This window comes from Pogoniulus pusillus, chromosome 9 (genome assembly GCF_015220805.1).
Source record: "Pogoniulus pusillus isolate bPogPus1 chromosome 9, bPogPus1.pri, whole genome shotgun sequence".
Taxonomy (NCBI): Eukaryota; Metazoa; Chordata; class Aves; order Piciformes; family Lybiidae; genus Pogoniulus; species Pogoniulus pusillus.
Window position 1 is genome coordinate 4,353,608 of NC_087272.1, and position 21,108 is coordinate 4,374,715.

The 21,108-nt window shown below is 48.3% G+C and overlaps 1 long non-coding RNA gene across 1 annotated transcript in view; it reads left to right on the forward strand.

Annotated features, from left to right (window-relative positions):
• LOC135178409 (uncharacterized) overlaps nucleotides 1–21,108 on the forward strand; it is an 83,805-nt gene that overhangs the window by 50,559 nt on the left and 12,138 nt on the right. The window contains exon 2 of the long non-coding RNA XR_010303507.1: nucleotides 3,715–3,798. This is a non-coding gene — a long non-coding RNA (uncharacterized LOC135178409). The remainder of the gene's footprint in view (nucleotides 1–3,714; nucleotides 3,799–21,108) is intronic.

Below are 21,108 nucleotides of genomic sequence, written 5' to 3' on the forward strand. Positions count from 1 at the left end.
ACTGAGTGGCTGGAGAGCAGCCAGGAAGAAAGGGACCTGGGGGTGCTGATAGATAGCAGGCTGAAGATGAGCCAGCAGTGTGCCCAGGTGGCCAAGAGAGCCAATGGCATCCTGGCCTGCATCGGGAACAGTGTGGCCAGCAGGACAAGGGAGGTTCTTCTTCAGGTATTCAGCACTGCTCAGGCCACCCCTTGAGTGCTGTGTCCAGTTCTGGGCCCCTCAATTCAAGAGAGATGTTGAGGTGCTGGAACGTGTCGAGAGAAGGGCAACAAAGCTGGTGAGGGGCCTGGAGCACAAATCCTATGAGGAGAGGCTGAGGGAGCTGGGGATGTGCAGCCTGCAGAAGAGGAGGCTCAGGGCAGAGCTCATTGCTGTCTACAACTACCTGAAGGGACATTGTAGCCAGGTGGGTTTGGCCTCTTCTCCCAGGCAAGCAGCAACAGAACAAGGGGACACAGTCTCAAGTTGTGCCAGGGGAAAGTATAGGCTGGATGTTAGGAGGAAGTTCTTCACAGAGAGAGTGATTGGCATTGGAATGGGCTGCCCAGGGAGGTGGTGGAGTGGCTGTGCCTGGAGGTCTTCAAGAAAAGACTTGGTGAGGCACTTAGTGCCATGGTCTGGTTGACTGGATAGGGCTGGGTGCTAGGTTGGACTGGCTGAGCTTGGAGGTCTCTTCCAACCTGGTTGATTCTATGATTCTATGATCCTGCTGGACAAAGCCTATTAAAATTTAGGTCTGAGATGAAATTCATTTCATACCAAAGATAATGACTGAAGTCACCAGGGGCAATATTTAAACACTTGAAAAATGATACATTTAATTTGTATCTATCCAACCTTTTGTAATAGAGATGATAATGTCTCAGGGTATTTTGGGGGGAGGGGGATTGTAATCATCTGCAATGACCAAAGGGCACATGAAAGACTTTTTGGTGGGACCTTTTTTTTTCCCTCCATAAGCTGATAGCAATCTAGACACCTACCTTACATGCCTAATTTTAGCCTAAAACTAGTTTTTACATCTCGTGCTAAAATAGAGGTCTGCAGCTCAACTGCTGACACATCCTTAACTGCAGCATTGCTACCAGGCCCTGCTATAATACAGTACATATTTCTTGGTGAAAGGGCTGAAAGCTGCAATAATAAAGCTCAACTTTATGGTATCGAAATTCGCTGTGTTTGTACCTCCAGGGAGAAAAACAATTAGAGAAAGACAATCTACCTAAATAGGCTGGGAAAGAGAATTGCTCTCTCTATGCTTCATTACCTTCCCTCCTTCTCATCTCACACTTTCCACAAATAGCATGATTATGTTTACCTGACATCTTCATGCTTCCCCGCTGAGGAAGCCTTGCAGCTGAGATCAGCAGTGCTTTCTGCAGGGAGCAACTTAGATTTGGGGGTTTTTGCTTTTTCAATGTTATTTAAAGGGTCTAATTCTTAAGTCATTTCAGCAAGGAGCTTTGACAGTGTGCCTGACTCCAGGTAAGGAGCAGAATACATTAAACACCAGTGGGTGTTTTTGAGGAGTGACCCTTGGCAATAACAAGTACTAGCTTGGCTGGCATTATGTTGCTACATCCTTAGCTGCCTGAGAGAAATGCATGGTCTGAGACACTAAAAGTAAAGCTGTTAACCTCCAATAACGGGTAGAAAGCCTGACATATTTCTCTGGAAGGTACCTCAGAGTGCTGAAACAATAGCCCCTAAAAAGTGGCACTGAAATAAAATACCCTGTTGTGGATAAAACCTTTAATACAAAGGGGGAAAAAAAACCCAAACCTCTGAAATAAGGTATGCAGTGAAGTTACCAGCTGGCTTTTCAGTAACTCCCTTGGAGAACTAAATCATAAACCTGCAACAGCAAAAAGACTTGAGAAATATCCAAGCTGCCCTTACAAGGAACAGGTGTTTTATTTTCTCTGACTTCTCAGATAATGGAGAAGGATCCAGCACTTTCTTGTTCTGAGTTGCCAAGTTATAAATCTGAATAACTGAACTACAGATAATTGGACACAATTCCTCAAATTAGAAACCAATATTATATGTGAGAATTAATGACATTTCATTATGCATTACTGCCTACATTAATAAACTGTGACTGTATGAGCCTTAGCTACAACATCTTTTTCTTGTAGCCCCTGGGATCTTGCTCTAAATCTAGTTTTAATCTAATGCTCTATGAGCTGCAGAAGAACTGAACTTGAATTCGTCTGAATGTTAGTTTGAAGCACTCAGCAGTGCTCAGTCAAATCATGGAATCACAGAATCAACCAGTTTGGAAGAGACCTCCAAAATCATCCAGTCCAACCTAGCACCCAGCCCTATCCAATCAACCAGACAATGGCACTAAGTGCCTCATCCAGGCTTTGCTGCAACACCTCCAGTGACAGTGCCTCCACCACCTCCCTGGGCAGCCCATTCCAATGCCAATCACTCTCTCTGCCAACAACTTCCTCCTAACATCCAGCCTAGACCTCCTCTGGCACAACTTGACACTGTGTCCCCTTGTTCTGTTGCTGGTTGCCTGGGAGAAGAGCCCAACCCCACCTGGCTACAGCCTCCCTTCAGGTAGTTGTAGACAGCAATGAGGTCTGCCCTGAGCCTCCTCTTCTCCAGGCTAAACAAGCCCAGCTCCCTCAGCCTCTCCTCTTAGGGTTTATGTTCCAGGCCCCTCACCAGCTTTGTTGCCCTTCTCTGGACACATTCCAGCACCTCAACATCTCTCTTGAATTGAGGGGCCCAGAACTGGACACAGTACTCAAGGTGTGGCCTGACCAGTGCTGAGTACAGGGGCAGAATAACCTCCCTAGTCCTGCTGGCCACACTGCTCCTGATGCAGGCCAGGATGCCATTGGCTCTCTTGGCCACCTGGGCACACTGCTGGCTCATCTTCAGCTTACTATCTATCAGTACCCCCAGGTCCCTTTCCTCCTGGCTGCTCTCCAGCCACTCAGTCCCCAGCCTGTAGTGCTGCTTGGGGTTGTTATGGCCAAAGTGCAGAACCCTGCACTTGGCCTTGTTCAATCTCATCCCATTGGCCTCTGCCCACCCATCCAGCCTGGCCAGGTCCCTCTGCAGGGCTCTCCTACCTTCCAGCAGCTCCACAGCTGCTCCTAGCTTGTTGTCATCTGCAAACTCACTGATGCTGGACTCAATCCTCTCATCCAGATCATCAGGACAGATACCATCATGAAATGTTTAGATAAATGTATATCTACATGTAAACCTGAAGTCTAGATAATGTCATGTTAGCTGTGGATGCTTCCTGCAGGAATGTGGTGCAGGATACCACCAGTTAGCAGGGGGTGCCACTTGCCCCTGTTGAACTTCATTCAGTTTCTCCCTGCCCAGCTCTCCAGCCTGTTTCGTTCTCTCTGAATGGTAGCACAACTCTGATGTGGCAGCCACTTCATGCAGCTTGGTGTCATCAGCACACCTGGTGACAGTGCACTCCATGCCCTCATCCAGGTCACTGATGAATCCATTGAATAATACTAGTCCCAGTACCAGCCCCTGAGGAGCTCCACTAGTTCCAGGCCTGCAGCTAGACTCTGTCTCATTGACCAGGACTCTCCAGTAAATCTGGATTTGTTAGCAGTCTTGCACTGATAATTTTAGGTGTCAGTACTGGGAAATGCATAAACAGGCAGATAACTTGCAAAGTCATACCTCAAAGGATGCTGGAATTGATATTGCTGTTTTGTTTTGTAGAGACAGCAGGACCTTAGCAGCAATCGTGGTCTTCTTCAGACAGTAATAATGACAGCATGGCTCTCACCCCCCAGAACTGCTCAGGTAAGGAGCAATGTCTCAGCAGGCCTAGAAATGCCAGCAAGACAGCTGTGATTCATTTCATGTGCAGTGACCAAAGCCAGGCCGTGTGTGCTGCAGCAAGGGAATGAAGGGTAGCTGTGGCAAGGCAGTGCACTACTGTCACCCATTACCCATTCAGTAACAATACCTGGAAGTCTGCATGTTTCATGTGGCACTCATCTAAGCTCAGACCCTTCACTCATCAGCTGAAGTACAGGATTTAGCAGAGAAGGTTGTTATTGTGGTTTACATTTTCAGAGCATTGGTAGAAACTTAGACAAGTGCTGTTTAATTCATTGCTAGAAACAATACAAACAATGCCAGGCTCCAGACTGCCAGCTGTGATTTGCATCTCTGTAGCTCCTCTAGTATTAGTGCTGCTATAAATAGTCATAGCTGATGAGGGTTTCAAGGTGTCTTCATGCCAGCTAGACTTACAGTCACTCTTTGGACTCCAGCCCTGCCTCCAGTCCACGTATTTTGCCCCCTAGTGCCAAGAGAGTACTGATAGGAGCCAGCACTGTCATCCACAGATTACCTTAGATCTTGGACACAAACCACTTATGATCTCATCAGTGTTTCCCTTGCTTTGTTTCCAGTGCCAGTTTGCCAGTGCAGAGCATGACCTTACATTCTTTTGCTCTCTGGTGGAGGGTCTTTCCATCACACAATTTGACAACACTGAATTCATTGACCTGGATGATCTTGGAGGTCTCTTCCAACCTGGTTGATTCTGTGGTTCTTATTATGTTGTTAGTGCTGAGAAATAGTCTGTAGTCAAGTACAGACTGCAGGCTCCTGCCAAGGGAGGTCTAGGGTGGATGTTAGGAGGAAGTTGTTGACAGAGAGAGTGATTGGCATTGGAATGGGCTGCCCAGGGAGGTGGTGGAGTCGCTGTGCCTGGAGGTGTTGAAGCCAAGCCTGGCTGGGGCACTTAGTGCCATGGTCTGGTTGATTGGCTTTGGCTGGGTGCTAGGTTGGACTGGATGAGCTTGGAGGTCTCTTCTAACCTGGTTAATTCTATCATTCTGTGATTCTTATTATGTAGTTAATGCTAAGAAATAGTCTGTAGTCAAGTACAGACTGCAGACACCTGTTGGGGGAGGTCTGGGCTGGATGTTAGGAGGAAGTTGTTGGCAGCGAGAGTGATTGGCATTGGAATGGGCTGCCCAGGGAGGTGGTGGAGTCGCTGACCCTCGAGGTGTTGAAGCAAAGCCTGGCTGGGGCACTTAGTGCCATGGTCTGGTTGATTGGTTAGGGCTGGGTGTTAGGTTGGTCTGGATGATATTGGAAGTCTCTTCCAACCTGGTTGATTCTATGGTTCTCCTGTAGGTAGAGCTGACTTGTAAGTGAACCTTAACCAATGGGGATCTCGCAGCTAGGCACAGATTCATTGAGGAGGGTCTAAAGTAGGAGAGTGAGAGCCATAAAGAGGTACAACCGATTATATCCAAACCAACACTCTCTAGAGCCAGAAGCCACACAGCCACCTGTGTGGGGTGCTGTGCTGAGTCAGTCAGTCCTAGCAGAAGGCAGCACTGATGTAATTTGGCTGCTTTTAGAAAGCAAGCTAACCCTTGTGTGCAGAGAAGTGCTCTGCCAAGGAGCTAGAGCAGCTCATTCACAGCTGGCTCTGAGATTTCTGTGTTGCAGCACATTTCACAGTGCTAAGCCTACCTGAAGAGTACTAACCAAAGGTGTTCACTCTGTGCTGAACTAGAAGTTCTTTTGGTGCACTGAACATATTTGAGGTTTCTCTTGCTGTCATAAATGAATGAGAGGGTAAGAAAACAAACAAGTAAAAAATCATGGAATCTTAGATTGGTTTAGGTTGGAAGAGACCTCGAAGATCACTCAGTTCCCATCCCCCACCATAGGCAGGGACACCTCCCACTAGAACAGCTCACTCAAGGCCTCATCCAGCCTGGCCTTGAACACATCCAGGGAGGTTGTGGAGCACAGAATCACCCAATGTGATCTTTGATCACATTGGGTGATTCTGTGCTCCACAACCTCCCTGGGCAACCTGTGCCAGTGTCTCACCACCCTCAACCTGTGCCAGTGTCTCACCACCCTCAACCTGTGCCAGTGTCTCATCACCCTCAACCTGTGCCAGTGTCTCATCACCCTCAGCCTGTGCCAGTGTCTCACCACCCTCAACCTGTGCCAGTGTCTCATCACTCTCAACCTGTGCCAGTGTCTCACCACCCTCACGGCAAAGAGCCCTTTCCTAACATCCAGTTTGAATTTCTCTTCTGCCAGTTTAAACCCATTCCTCCTCATCCTGTCATTACAAGACCTTGTAATAGTCTCTCCCCAGCCTTCCTGTAGCCCCCTTGAGATACTGGAAGGCCACTCTAAGGTCTCCTTGAAGCCTTCTCTTCTGCAGGCTGCAGAGCCCCATTTCTTGTAGCCTGTCCTCACAGCAGAGCTGCTGCAGCTCTCTCAGCATCTTTGTGGCCCTCCTGTGGACTGGCTCCAACAGTTCCATGTCCTTCTTGTGAATGAAAGAAACAAACAAAAGGAACACCACCAACCCCCCCAAAGCAAAACAAAACAAAACAAAGAGAGCACACCTCGCCAACCCTCTTGCCTGAGAAACAGCACAAACAATTCCATCGTTCATAACCCACTGAAAAACTGCCCTGCACTAAGGTCTGCTGTCTGATGGGTCTTGGTCTGCCTAGTCCCCCCGACTGAAAGTGCAGCGATCTACACCTGTGTTGACTCAGCACACTTGCTCTTGTAAGCAGCCTGTGATGAAATAGACAAACAAATAAAGACCTCAAATCCTCTATTAGATAGATATTGCTTAAATAATTCAGTACAGCTGCAGGGATAGAAGTAAATACAAAGAAAAATGCTTGCCTTTGAAATCCTACCCAGAGCAAAGTTCTGTCTTTTTCTTTTCCCTTTTTCTTTTTGTTTTTCTTGTCCTTGTTTTTTCTTGTTCTTTCTCTTTTTTTTTCTCTTTCTCTCTTTCTCTTTCTCTTTCTCTCTCTTTCTCTCTCTTTCTCTCTTTTCCTTTCCCTTTCAATTTTCCCTATTTTTCTTTCTTTTTCTTGTTCTTGTTCTTGTTCTTGTTCTTGTTCTTGTTCTTGTTCTTTTTCTTTCCCTTTCCCTTTCCCTTTCTCTCTCTCTTTCCCTTTCTCTCTCTTTCTCTTTCTCTTTCTCTTTCTCTTTCTCTTTCTCTTTCTCTTTCTCTTTCTCTTTCTCTTTCTCTTTCTCTTTCTCTTTCTCTTTCTCTTTCTCTTTCTCTTTCTCTTTCTCTTTCTCTTTCTCTTTCTTTCTTGCTCTCTCTTTCTTTCTCTTTTCCTTTTCCTTTCACTTTTCCTTCTTTTTCTTTTTCTCTCCCTTTCCCTTTCCCTCTTTCTCTTTCCCTCTTTCTCTTTCCCTTTCTCTCTTTCTCTTTCTCTCTTTCTCTCTCTTTCTCCTTCCCTTTCTCTATTTCTCTTTCACTCTTTCTCATTCCCTTTCTCTCTTTCGCCTTCTCTCTCTCTTTTTCTTTTTCTTTTGCTTTCGCTTTTGCTTTTTCTCTTTTCCTTTCTCTTTCACTTTTTTTCCCTTTCACTTTTCCTTCTTTTTCTTTCATTTTCTTGGTCTGTTTCTCTCCCTTTCTCTCTTTCTCTTCCCCTTTCTCTCTTTCTCTTTCCCTTTCTCTCTTTCTCTTTCCCTTTCTCTCTTTCTCTTTCTTTTTCTTGGTGACGACATATTTTCAAGACCTTCTAGAAGTGCAGCACTCTTGAGGGTCTCATTTATTTGTGAGCTGAAGTTGATGTAGCCCCCCATAGGTCTCAAGAGTGGTGTCCAAGGTGAGCAGAAGCCGTGCAGCCAGGGTGCTGAGCTGGGGCTAGCCACTGAGCCTTAGTGCCTGGCTAACTTCGTGCAGTTTTTCAATGTAGGGTGGGTTGTCATGCCAGGGTGAGGTGTGGGCAGAACTGCTCTCGCCTTTGTAGCTGCCTGCACTACCCTTTGTTGCTGCAGGTTGTTATCCTCAGTTGGATAATTTATAAGCACAAAATGCTGCGAGAGTCTCCTGTATGTGCAAGTGGATTAAATGCAACAAGTCCTTAAAGTCAGAAAACATTCAGGCCCCTGAACCAGGGCTGCTGAGTCTAACAGCAAAATATTGCAAGCATCTTCTCTTTGCCTCCCTCAGTTTGGTTCTTTGCTGTTGTAAAGGCAAGATGCTTAAATATGGGTGTGAAGGCTCAGCCATGTTTACATCTAAGGTAAAGAATTCCACTGCCTTGATTTTGGCTGGAATTGCTCTGAGGATATTAACTTATCCATATTCCCCTGTATAAGATCTGCTGTAGAAGGGAATCACTGCATGCCCAGCAAGGTTACAGTAGCTTTAAGATGTATGTTTACACCACCAAATACATGTGACCCAGAGATAAGTACAGATAATTTCCACCTTATTCTGTATCTTCCCTTTCGTCCTTTGTTAGTGTTTTGGCCAGCATCCATCTTCATTTTTGTTCTGCTGCCTTGTTAAGACTACTGCACAAAAGCCACCTGGAAAGATGGCAAAATAGCAAAGTGGAAGGTATTTGATTCCTACCAGGTGGCAACAATACATCCATGGGGATATTTCCATTCAGTGGAAGACTTCCAGTCCTCAGTGAAGGAGGGCAAAGTCATGGCAAGACAAAAAGAAAAGATGAACAGATGGCCCCTGTACTCTGCACTGGTTAGACCACACCTTGAGTCCTGTGTTCAGTTCTGGGCCCCCCAGTTTAGGAGGGACATTGAGATGCTTGAGTGTGTCCAGAGAAGGGCAACAAAGCTGGGGAGTGGCCTGGAACATAAACCCTATGAGGAGAGGCTGAGGGAGCTGGGGGTGTGCAGCCTGCAGAAGAGGAGGCTCAGGGCAGACCTCATTGCTGTCTACAACTACCTGAAGGGAGGCTGTAGCCAGGTGGGGTTGGGCTCTGCTGCCAGGCAAGCAGCAACAGAAGAAGGGGACACAGTCTCAAGTTGTGCCAGGGGAAGTCTAGGCTGGATGTTGTTAGGAAGTTGTTGTCAGAGTGAGTAATTGGCATTGGAATGGGCTGCCCAGGGAGGTGGTGGAGGCACCATCCCTTGAGGTCTTCAAGAAAAGGCTGGATGAGGCACTTAGTGCTGTGCTCTGGTTGATTGGCCAGGGCTGGGTGCTAGGTTGGACTGGCTGAGCTTGGAGGTCTCTTCTAACCTGGTTGATTCTGTGATTCTGAGTTGGTGTCTCTCGTGGCAATGCATGTGTGCTCCTGGATTTACTTTAGGCAACATTTGCTCGCAGTGTATCAGCTTCCTTGTGTTCTGCTGAGCCCTTCCTCATGTTGCTCATGTCAGCTCTTGGAAATGTTTGTCCAAACACCTTTGTTTTGCAGCTGGAGAATGTCAAGTGACATTGCAGCTTTTCAAGCCATGGTGTCGTTTCCATAGTAAGTTACAGAACAGTTCATTAGTGGTTTAAGTCACTTAGCAGGAGATAGCTGGGGATGTGGTACTGGTGTAAAAAATAGCCTGCCATGCTTGGCTGATGCCAAAGAGCTGTCAGGCTCTTCTTCAGCCTCTGTCTCCTCTTTTCAGACACCAGCATGCAGATTCTGTGCACTGGAGAGGGAGAAAGACAGAAATACTTCCTTTCATAGAATCAACCAGGTTGGAAGAGACCTCCAAGCTCATCCAGTCAACCTATCATCCAACCCTATCCAGTCAACCAGACCATGGCACTAAGCGCCCCAGCCAGTCTTCTCTTGAACACCTCCAGGGATGGTGACTCCACCACCTCCCTGGGCAGCCCATTCCAATGGCAATCAATCTCTCTGCCAACAACTTCCTCCTAACATCCAGCCTAGACCTGCCCTGGCACAGCTTGAGTCTGTGTCCCCTTCTTCTTTTGCTGCTTGCCTGGCACAAGAGCCCAACCCCAGCTGGCTACAGCCTCCCTTCAGGTAGTTGTAGACAGCAATGAGGTCTGCCCTGAGCCTCCTCTTCTGCAGACTGCACACCCCCAGCTCCCTCAGCCTCTCCTCACAGGGCTCTGCTCCAGGCTCCTCCCCAGCTTTGTTGCCCTTCTCTAGACCCTACAGACTGTGCACACTGCCACACCTCCATCACAGTCTCTCACTGAGCTCTTTTCAGGACAGTGTTTTGTAGAAATAATGTGGAAGTGCCTGAAAACTAGGCTGGGGCAGGAGCTGCCACAGCCATGGGAGGAAGGAAGTGAGCAGACAGCTTTATGACAGTTTGACATTTCAGATAATAGAGGTCAGTGCCTCAAGCCAGAGTCCCCCTGAGACGAGTGGATGTCTGCTGGTGGATGTGGGAAGCACTGGTACCGTTAAATTGTCCCTTCGCTGCAAGGGAGTCGTGTGGGGATAGGCTGGAAGAAAAGAGTTCCTTTCATTAGTGCCAGGCAAATTCTGCTCCCTGTCTGATATGGATGAGTGCTGAGGGATCCTCTTCTTTCTGCAGTTGTACCTGCTGCTGTAAGAATAGCAGGATTTGAGTCTGTAGAATGAAGATTTCTGCTGTGAACAAACTGAAACGAGATGTACTGGTGCACCAGTGTGCAAGACTTCCCTTTCTCCTGCTCTCACAATCAAGGTCCTGAAGTACTGTTCACTGTGAATGCTGTTTATGATAGCTGAGATGAAATAATTGTATTCCACCAATTAACAGTTTTTGTGCACCTCTTCAAAGGAAGATTCAATACTGCTTAGTGTGCAAAAGTGCTGATGAGCCCTGTCCCCTTAAGTTCTTAGATGTCCTGGCAGTTGCAGGAGCTATCACAGAATCATAGGCTCATAGAATCAGGGAGGTTGGAAGAGACCTCCCAGCTCATCCAGTCCAACCTAGCACTCAGCCCTGGCCAGTCAACCAGACCATGGTACTAAGTGCCTCATCTAGGCTTGGCTTCAACACCTCCAGGCACAGCGACCACCACCTCCCTGGGCAGCCCATTCCAATGCCAATCACTCTCTCTGCCAACAACTTCCTAACAACATCCAGCCTAGACCTCCCCTGCCACAGCTTGAGGCTGTGTCCTCTTGTTCTGTTGCTGGTTGCCTGGCAGCAGAGCCCAACCCCCACCTGGCTACAGCCTCCCTTCAGGTAGTTGTAGACAGCAATGAGGTCTGCCCTGAGCCTCCTCTTCTGCAGGCTGCACACCCCCAGCTCCCTCAGCCTCTCCTCACAGGGCTGTGCTCCAGGCCCCTCACCAGCTTTGGCGCCCTCCTGTGGACACCTTCCAGCACCTCAACATCTTTCTTCAATTGAGGGGCCCAGAATTGGGAGGAAGGGGCCAAGGCTCCCAGTGATAGGACAAGGAATAATGAATGCAGAGTAGAACACAGTAAGTTCCACCACAATGTGGGGAGAAACTTCTTTGTGGTGAGGGTGACAGAGCACTGGAACAGGCTGCCCAGGGGGGTTGTGGAGCCTCCTTGTCCAGAACCTTTCAGAACCCAGCTGGACATGTCCCTCTGTGGCCTGCCCTAGGTGATCCTGCTCTGGCAGGGCAGTTGGAACAGATGATCTCAGAGGTCTCTTCCAACCTCTCCCGTTGTGTGATGTTGTGAGTTCGTAAGCTTTATGCAACTGGAACTTGAGAAATCCTAGGCCTCTGGAGGAGCAGACAAAATATTACTTGTTAGGGACTTTGATGAAATGTTATGAGATCCTTTTCATAACTTTGCAAGAGTATCAAATGTAATAAACTACACTGACCTTGGCTTTTCAGAACCGAGGGTAAAGCCTCCATATAAGCAAACTAATGACAGTCCTCAAATTAGAAACCTGACTTTGTTTGTTTGTTTTTAATTAAAAGTGAGGTTCTTTTCATTTCAGTTTGTTCTTGGGATTCCTTCCACCAGAATGATTCTAATTACAACGTTAAGAGCTGCTCAACTTACTGACTTTCACTGCTGTTTCTTAAATATCTGCTCTCGAATTAGCAGTGGAGAAAGCAAAGAATTAAAACTCTTCATTTCTGTAGGGAAAAAAGGGGGAAATTCACTTTGCCTTTTTGACATCTGGACTGAAACCTTTGTTCTACTGAGACTTAAGAAATAGCATAAAAGCTTATCTGATGTGACCTGGTGATAGCTTCATTGAAAAAGCATCCAGTTGGCAGCTGTCACTAGTGGTGCCCACAGGTACTAGGCTGGCACAGTCCTGTTCAGTGTCTTTATCGAGCCAGCCCAGGATGCCACTGGCTCTGCTGCCCACCTGGGCACACTGCTGCCTCAGCTTCAGCTCCTCTCTACCAGCACCCCCAGGCATCTCTCTGCCTGGCTGCTCTCAGCCACTCTGGCCCCAGCCTGTAGCACTGCTTGGGGTTGCTGTGGACAAAGTGCAGAACCCTGCCCTTAGCCTCGTTCAGTCTCCTCCGTTTGGCCTCTGCCCACCCATCCAGCCTGGCCAGGTCCCTCTGCAGGGCTTTCCTACCCTCCAACAGCTCCACACCTGCTCCTAGCTTGGTGCCATCTGCAAACTTACTGATGCTGGACTCAATCCCCTGGTCCAGATCATCAATAAAGATATTGAACAGGACTGGGCCCAGCACTGATCCCTGGGGCACCCCACTAGTGCCAGCTGCCCACTGGATGTGGCACCATTCCCCACCACTCTCTGGTGGTGATCTATCATCTATGTATTTATGTAGAAGGGAGTTGAATTAGCCTGACAGAGCTGGTTTTTCTTGTTGGCCTCTTGCATTGGCTGCATCAGGCTGAATCAGGCATATTTTGCTGTAGTTGATTTCTGTCTTCTCCAGACCTGAATTGGTTTTGTAAGTAAATATTACCTTATTGATTTGAGTCTGTAAGCTGTGTTTGCAGGGAACTGAGGTTCTAGAAATCTCTATGATTTCTGGGGGAGCTGGAGCTGAAGGGGAGAGCCCCTCTGCAGATCAAAACATCCAGGCTCTGATGTCATACTACGCAACACCACAGGCGGTTTGATTAACTTCTCCCACCCTGTGGCACTGCTGATTACACCAGCAGATTATTTTAGTCATGAAAAGCTTTTATTAATTTCCCTTAAGCCTAAGCACTGAAGTAGCCTGGATTCTCATCTAGCCATATGATCTTTAGGCTTAGAATAGAATCAGAGAGTATTAGGAAGGGGCTGCCTGAATGCAAACCAGAGCTAAATTCAATCATAGAATCAGCCAGGTTGGAAGAGAGCTCCAAGCTCAGCCAGGCCAACCTAGCACCCAGCCCTGGCCAGTCAACCAGACCATGGCACTAAGTGCCTCATCCAGGCTTGGCTTCAGCACCTCCAGGGACAGTGACTCCACCACCTCCCTGGGCAGCCCATTCCAATGCCAATCACTCTCCCTGCAACAACCTCCTCTTAACATCCAGCCTAGACCTCCCCTGGCACAACTTGAGACTGTGTCCCCTTGTTCCATTGCTGCTTGCCTGGCAGCAGAGCCCAACCCCACCTGGCTCCAGCCTCCCTTCAGGTAGTTGTAGACAGCAATGAGATCTGCTCTGAGTGCCTTGCCCAGGCTCTTCTTGAACACCTCCAGGGATGGCTGTCAGGTTTTTTCCTAGAACATGATACATCTTCCTGCTGTCCTGGCTCTGTTGCAGTGTTTACACCACTGGAGTTTTTTAACTGAGTTTAGAAAATACTGCATCCTTCACAGAGTTCTACAGCAAAAAGATTACAACCAGGATCCCCAGATGCATGGTGCAACTATTTTAAGAGGTTTACTTTGTACTGATTGTAGCCATGCTCCTACAGCTGCCCTTTAGTGGCTTGAGCGTATCAGATAAAGCCCTGGAAGAATTATTCTAGTTTAATCTGACTCAAAATATAGTCAGCTTGTGCTGTGGCCACTTTGTGATATCAGCTGAAGCAGGGCCAGTTGGTAGAGGTTCTTCAAAATGGGGATCTGGGGATTGTAATAGACAAGCAGCTGAATGGGAGCCAGCAGTGTGCCCAGGCAGCCAAGAAGGCCAATGGCATCCTGGCCTGGACTAAAACTGCTGTGTGCAGCAGGAGCAGGGAGGTGGTTGTCCTCTTGGACTTGGCTCTGGTGAGGTAGTACCTTGAGTACTGTAATCAGTTTTGGGCACTGCAATACAAAAAAGATGTGGAGGTGCTGAAGTGGGTCCAGAGGAGGGCAAGGAAGCTGGGGAAGGGGCTGGAGAACAAATCTGATGAGGAGCAGCTGAGGGAGCTGGGGCTGGAGAACAAATCTGATGAGGAGCAGCTGAGGGAGCTGGGGATGGGTAGTTTGAAACAGAGGAGGCTGAGGGGAGACCTCATGGCTGTCTACAGCTACCTGAGGGGACGTTGTGGAGAGGCTGCTGCTGGGCTCTTCTCACAGCTGATTGGAGACAGAACAAGGGGGAATGGCCTCAAGCTGAGACTGGGTAGGCTTAGATTGGATATCAGGAAACAGTTTTTCATGGAGAGAGTGGTCAGGGACTGGAATGAGCTGCCCAGGGAGGTGGTGGAGTCATCCACCCTAGGTGTGGTTAAAGGTTGTTTGGCTGTGGTGCTGAGGAATATAGTTTAAGGTGGATCTTATAGAGTAGGGTTCTGGGTTGGACTCGGTGATGCCGAGGGGCTTTGCCAGCCTGGCTGTTTCTGTGGTGTCAGTGAAAATGCCCTGCTGGCTGCTGAGCAGTACTGTCCATATGCCCACAGGTGACCAAGGTGGGAGAAGCTTGCTGCAAAGCAGATGCACAGAGATGCCATCCAGTTTTCACATGGGACATTAGCATTTTAGCTTTTGTGGTTTGATACACTAAGAACTTTGCTGAGCCCAGAATCTTCTGTGACTGCTTCCTAATGGAATAGAGGGAGTTCGTTTGGTTGCCTGGGACGTGGTGTGAGGTGTAATGCCATGTGTTCATGTGTTCATGACACACAACAAGGCCAAGTGTCAGGTCCTGCACCTGACTGGGTGCAATCCCAAGCAAAACTCCAGGCTGGGTGGGGAATGGCTGAGAGCAGCCCTCAGGAACAGGCCCTGGGGGTCTGGGGTGATGCAAAGCTCAACAGGAGCCTGCAGTGGGAGTGCAGCCCAGACAGCAACCCTGTGCTGGGCTGCAGCAAGAGCAGTGTGGGCAGCAGGGCAAGGGAGGGGATTCTGCCCCTTGGCTCTGCTCTCCTCACACCCCACCTGCAGTCCTGGGTGCAGCTCTGGAGCCCCCAGCACAAGAAGGACATGGAAGTGTTGGAGCCAGTCCAGAGGAGGTGACCAAGATGCTGAGAGGGCTGCAGCAGCTCTGCTCTGAGGACAGGCTGAAAGAGTTGAGGCTCTTCAGCCTGGAGAAGAGAAGGCTTCCAGGAGATCTTATAGTGGCCTTCCAGTATGTGAATGGGGCCTACAGGAAGGCTGGGGAGGGACTATTGACAAGGTCTTGTAATGACAGGACAAGGGGTAATGGGTTTGAGCTGGCAGAGGGGAGATTGAAACTGGATGTTAGGAAATGGTTCTTTGCAGTGAGGGTGGTGAGACACTGGCACAGGTTGCCCAGGGAGGTTGTGGCTGCTCCCTCCCTGGAGGTGTTCAAGACCAGGTTGGATGAGGCCTTGAGAGACCTGTTCTAGTGGGAGGTGTCCCTACCTATGGCAGGGGGTTGGAACTGGCTGAGCTTTGAGGTCCCTTCCAACCCAAACCGTTCTATGAGTCTATGATTCTATGTCTTAAGGCAACAATAGGATAGGTGTTGCAGCACTGATTCCTCTGTGTCCTTAGTTGCCATAAAGCCAGGTTTAAGATATAAATACTTGGATATATTCATGATATAGAATCATAGAATCACAGAATCAGTCAGAGTTGGAAGGGACCACAAGGAGCAGCCAGTTCCAACCCCCTGCCATGCCCAGGGACACCCTGCCCTACAGCAGGCTGCACACAGCCTCAGCCAGCCTGGCCTTAAACACCTCCAGCCATGGGGCCTCAACCACCTCCCTGGGCAACCCATTCCAGCCTCTCACCACTCTCATGATCAACAACTTCCTCCTCACGGCCAGTCTGAATCTCTCCGCTTCCATGTTTGCTCCATTCCCCCCAGTCCTGTCACTCCCTGACATCCTAAAAAGTCCCTTCCCAGCTTTTTTGGAGGCCCCTTCAGATCCTGGAAGGCCACAAGAAGATTACCTGGGAGCCTCCTCTGCTCCAGCCTGCACAGCCCCAACTCTTTCAGTCTGTGCTCACAGCAGAGCTGCTGCAGCCCTCTCAGCATCCTCCTGGCCCTGCTCTGGACACACTCCAGCATCTCCACATCCCTCTTGTAATGGGGGCCCCAGAACTGGATTTAATTGAGCAAAGTTTCTGTTTCAAATAAGCAGAATGATTTACAGTAGCTGACAGCCTGGTTGGTAATTGCTGTGCATAACTCAGTCCCTCTCCTAGGCATAATGTGGTTTCCTGCTGAGGTGACCATCATCAAAAGAGGATCTCTTACCAAGCCTGTGCTGTGGTGTGGATTGCACAGGCTTAGTGTTCCTGCTTGCTTCACCAAAATAGCAATTTATCAAACTGCCTGGAAACAACAGGTCTGGCAGCAGCCTCAGGGTGTGGGGAGTGACAGGTTGTGTCTCAAACCCACTCTTCTGGCTTCGGAGTATGGGAGAAATCTCGAGGTTTCCGAGTGAAGCATCTGAAGGGGTTCTTCCTGCAATGAAATTTGTCCACTAGAGTATGCAAGAAGATAGAATGAAAACAAAAACAGAACAGCAGGTGCTTAATGGAGCCCCTTGAAATGCCATTTCCTAGCCTCTGACCGTGCTGTTAAACGAGACATGATCGATCGTTACCGAGTTAGCCCTTTCAGCAAGGAGAAAGCAAGATGGGTGCTGGGCTTCTGGTATTCTGCATTCACCCCCATTAGTGCTACTTGCTGCACCTAATAGGCTGATGAATGGGGTACTGCTACTGTCAGTGACTAAATGGCACTTAATATTCCATTTTAAAGTTCAGGAAATCAGAAGTAGGAGGAGAGGCTTTTGATGGCCATTTGCTCAGTGACACAGACTTATAATCAAGGAAATTGATGTTGAAGGTTCAGTTATGGGGATCCACAAAGTGGAGCTGTAAAATTGTGCAGGGGGTGCAATGGTCTGCAGCAATATAACCCTTCACCTTCTTAGGATTACCTCTAAAAAGAGTGTTAAAGAAGAGAAAGAGACCTCAGCTTCCCATCCCTGTCAGGTCACTTCAGTGACAGGAAGGGACTTCGGAGCAGATTGCTATACTCTATTGCAGAACGTAGCTGGCCACTGGAGGTGTCAGGTGGCAATTTCCACTTTGAGGTGCTCAAGTGCTGTGAGTAGGCTACGCCAGGGGAAATTTAGGCTGGAGGTGAGGAGAAAGTTCTTCACTGAGAGAGTCATAGGACACTGGAACGGGCTGCCCGGGGAGGTGGTGGAGTCGCCGTCCCTGGAGCTGTTCAAGGCAGGATTGGATGTGGCACTTGGTGCCATGGTCTGGCCTTGAGCTCTGTGCTAAAGGGTTGGACTTGATGATCTGTGAGGTCTTAAGAATCATAGAATCATAGAATCAACCAGGTTGGAAGAGACCTCCAAGATCAGCCAGTCCAACCTAGCACCCAGCCCTATCCAGTCAACCAGACCGTGGCACTAAGTGCCTCATCCAGTCTCTTCTTGAAGACCCCCGGGGACGGTGCCTCCACCACCTCCCTGGGCAGCCCATTCCAATGCCAATCACTCTCTCTGTGAAGAACTTCTTCCTAACATCCAGCCTAGACCTACCCTGGCACAACTTGAGACTGTGTCCCCTTGTTCTCTTGCTGGTTACCTGGGAGAAGAGGCCAATTCCCACCTGGCTACAATGCCCCTTCAGGTAGTCTCTTCCAACCTTGGTGATACTGTGATACTGTGGTACTGTGACATCTGTGCAGGACAGGGTGAGGATACCATCTTACAACCTTCACACCAATTTGCTGTTTGGACAGAGGAAAAAGCCACTCTGAAGAAAAGATCAGCCAGATGTGAGCACGAGTCTGGACCTCGAACACCCTCATTATTCAGAATTGCTTTTTATTTGGACAGCTACTTCTGACCTTTTTTGGTTCTCCCATGTAGAAAGATCTTGTCCATTGATTCATGAGGAAAAGGTAATAGCAGCAAGCAGTTTAATGTGAGACAGAGAGTGGGCAGTGTAATGCGTGTGCTGGATTTTTATAGTCCAGGAGAAGCAGCTTGGCCGCTGCTGAATCGCTCAAGTCCTCCTCTTGGGGTGCGAATGCTTTTCTGACCCAAATGTCATCACAGCACTAGATGGATTCAGAGTCTCCATGCCCTTTCTGCCACTGGACCTCTCTGAGTCTGAATTTCACCAGTGTTTTGAGAGCTGCCTTCTTTGAAGCCCCTACCATCTGGAATAACTTCACTGTGGCTCTCTGCCTCATTGATTCTCTTCTTCATTTCAAATCTCAGTTGACCATTTATCTTTTCTACCTTGCCAATTTCTTTTAATTTCCCTGTCCATCTGCTTGGTCTGTTTAACTCTGCAAAAGCTTTTCAGGTTACATGTTTTACAGTAAATGCAGAGGAAACTGGTAGCATATTATACATGAACAAGGTCTCCAGGCTTGAGCAGCGTGCCGTTAGCAGCGGCTGAAAACTCCTCCGTCTCCCGCATGTGTGCTCAGTGTTACAATTCACTAAGTTAGAGAGGAATGCTGAGATGGTGTTGACAGCCAAAAGAATGTACTTCCTTTCCTAGAGCTGCAGCAAGTCGAGCAGATGGTATTTTCCCCCACTCCACATCACTCTCTGTCCTTTCCTTCCTCATGCCCCATTGTTCATTTTTCACGCCTCTCTGTCGGTTTGGTGCAGATTCAACACCTGCTGAAGTCAGTGGAGAATCTCCCACTGATTTTATTTGGCTTCGCATTCTGCTTCCTGTGATCTCTCCTGCCTTCAGCTATTCCTGAACCCAAATCCCTCCTCTGACCTCTCAACAGTTTGGATCCTGTCTGAGCATCATTTCTCTTCTCGCTTCCTGTGCTTTGCCAGCAGCCTCAGCAGAGCGGTGGTGGGGAAAGCTGCATGGGATAGACACTGATTGTGGCAGTAGCTAGAAAGAAAACCTGTGATCATCTTTCAGTTTGGATTACTCTGAAACAACATTTTCTCTAGGGTTTTTTTTTCCCCTTGTGTAACAAAAAGGAAACCCAATGAGAAAACAGAAACGTAAGCTGAAGTTAAATATCATGGAAATCAAATTGAAATGTTCTGTTTGTTTTTTTTTTCTTGGGGTTTTTACTTTTAATTCAAATGAAAACTCATTTCAAAACAGAAATGAAACCCCTCTGGTTTGAAGATGCTACAGTGAAATATTTTGCCTTTCATGAAATAATGCAGACAGTTTCCCATGAATTGTTTTTTTTCCTCAATCACTGATTATGTTTATTAATCCCAAACCATATTTTTCTTCTGTGGTGAGTCACTCAGTTACTTGATGCTACTTTCTCATAGTATCACAGTATCACCAAGGCTGGAAGAGACCTCACAGATCATCAAGTCCAACCCTTTAGCACAGAGCTCAAGGCCAGACCATGGCACCAAGTGCCACGTCCAACCTTGCCTTGAACAGCTCCAGGGACAGCGACTCCACCACCTCCCCGGGCAGCCCATTCCAGTGTCCAATGACTCTCTCAGGGAAGAACTTTCTCCTCACCTCCAGCCTAAATTTCCCCTGGCACAGCCTGAGGCTGTGTCCTCTTGTTCTGGTGCTGGCCACCTGAGAGAAGAGAGCAACCTCCTCCTGGCCACAACCTCCCCTCAGGTAGTTGTAGACAGCAATAAGGTCTGCCCTGAGCCTCCTCTTCTCCAGGCTAACCAATCCCAGCTCCCTCAGCCTCTCCTCATAGGGCTGTGCTCAAGGCCTCTCCCCAGCCTCGTTGCCCTTCTCTGGACACGCTCAAGCATCTCAATGTCCCTCCTCAACTGGGGGGCCCAGAACTGAACACAGCACTCAAGGTGTGGTCTAAGCAGTGCAGAGTACAGCGGCAGAATGACCTCCCTGCTCCTGCTGGCCACACCATTCCTGATGCAGGCCAGGATGCCACTGGCTCTCTTGGCCACCTGGGCACACTGCTGGCTCATGTTCAGGCGTTTTTTCTCTGTATCCCAGAGCAGAGATCTCAGCCCTTTCTTGTGGGATCTTTCCCAATGACCTGTTTCTTTTGCAGACTTAGAAAGGTGCAATGAGTTAACACAAGGGTATAATGGTTTGGGTGTTCCCCACTTCCCCATACTTTAGAAGTTACCCAGACTAAACTCAGCCAGCTCTGGGAATATAAATGAAGCTATTTATTTGCAGTAGCACAATATACAAGCAGATATTTACAGTATATACAGTTATAGACAGAAATATACAAGGTAAAAGGTAATACAGAAACACAGCAGCCCTCCCAGAAACCTGAGTCCCCAGGAGGGGCTCTCAACCACCCCTGCACCTTCCCCCTGCCCCTCTCAACCTTACCCCAGTCCTAAGGAAGAATAGAGGTTCAGCCAAGAGGTTAAAGAAGCAAAGGTGAGTGGAAGGTGTGTGAGAGATGTAGCTCAGTCAGCAGCCCAAGGCAGAGTGTGAGACAAAATGGTGAGAGTGTTATCTAATGTTTTCCTTTCTTCTTCAACAAGACTCAGAGGGGAGTAGCCATCACCATTGTTTTCCTTTCATAGCCTATGATCTAGTTCTTCTCACCAAAACATTCTACCCTGCTTCAAACTAGCACAAAGGGTTAACCTGCCTGTTCCCCAACATAGAAGTGTGGGAAAAGTAACACACAAAAATGTGGGGTTGAGATAAAGAGAAAAGAGTTTACTGAATGGATGTGATAACATAGGTGCACAATCATCTTAGCTAATAATCTAATGAATCTAACACAGTGCATGATTGCCTCAGCCTAGCCTATCTGCAGAGGAAGTGCAGTGAAATGTAGATTAAAGAATCACAGATTCATAGAATCAACCAGGTTGGAAGAGAGCTCCAAGATCAGCCAGTCCAACCTAGCACCCAGCCCTGGCCAATCAACCAGACCATGGCACTAAGTGCCTCAGCCAGGCTTGGCTTCAACACCTGTAGGGACGGTGCCTCCACCACCTCCCTGGGCAGCCCATTCCAATGCCAGTCACTCTCTCTGGCAACAACTTCCTCCTGACATCCAGCCCAGACCTCCCCTGGCACAACTTGAGATTGTGTCCCCTTCTTCTGTTGCTGGGTGCCTGGCAGAAGAGCCCAACCCCACCTGGCTCCAGCCTCTCTTCAGGTAGCTGCAGACAGCAGTGACCATCAGCCACAGA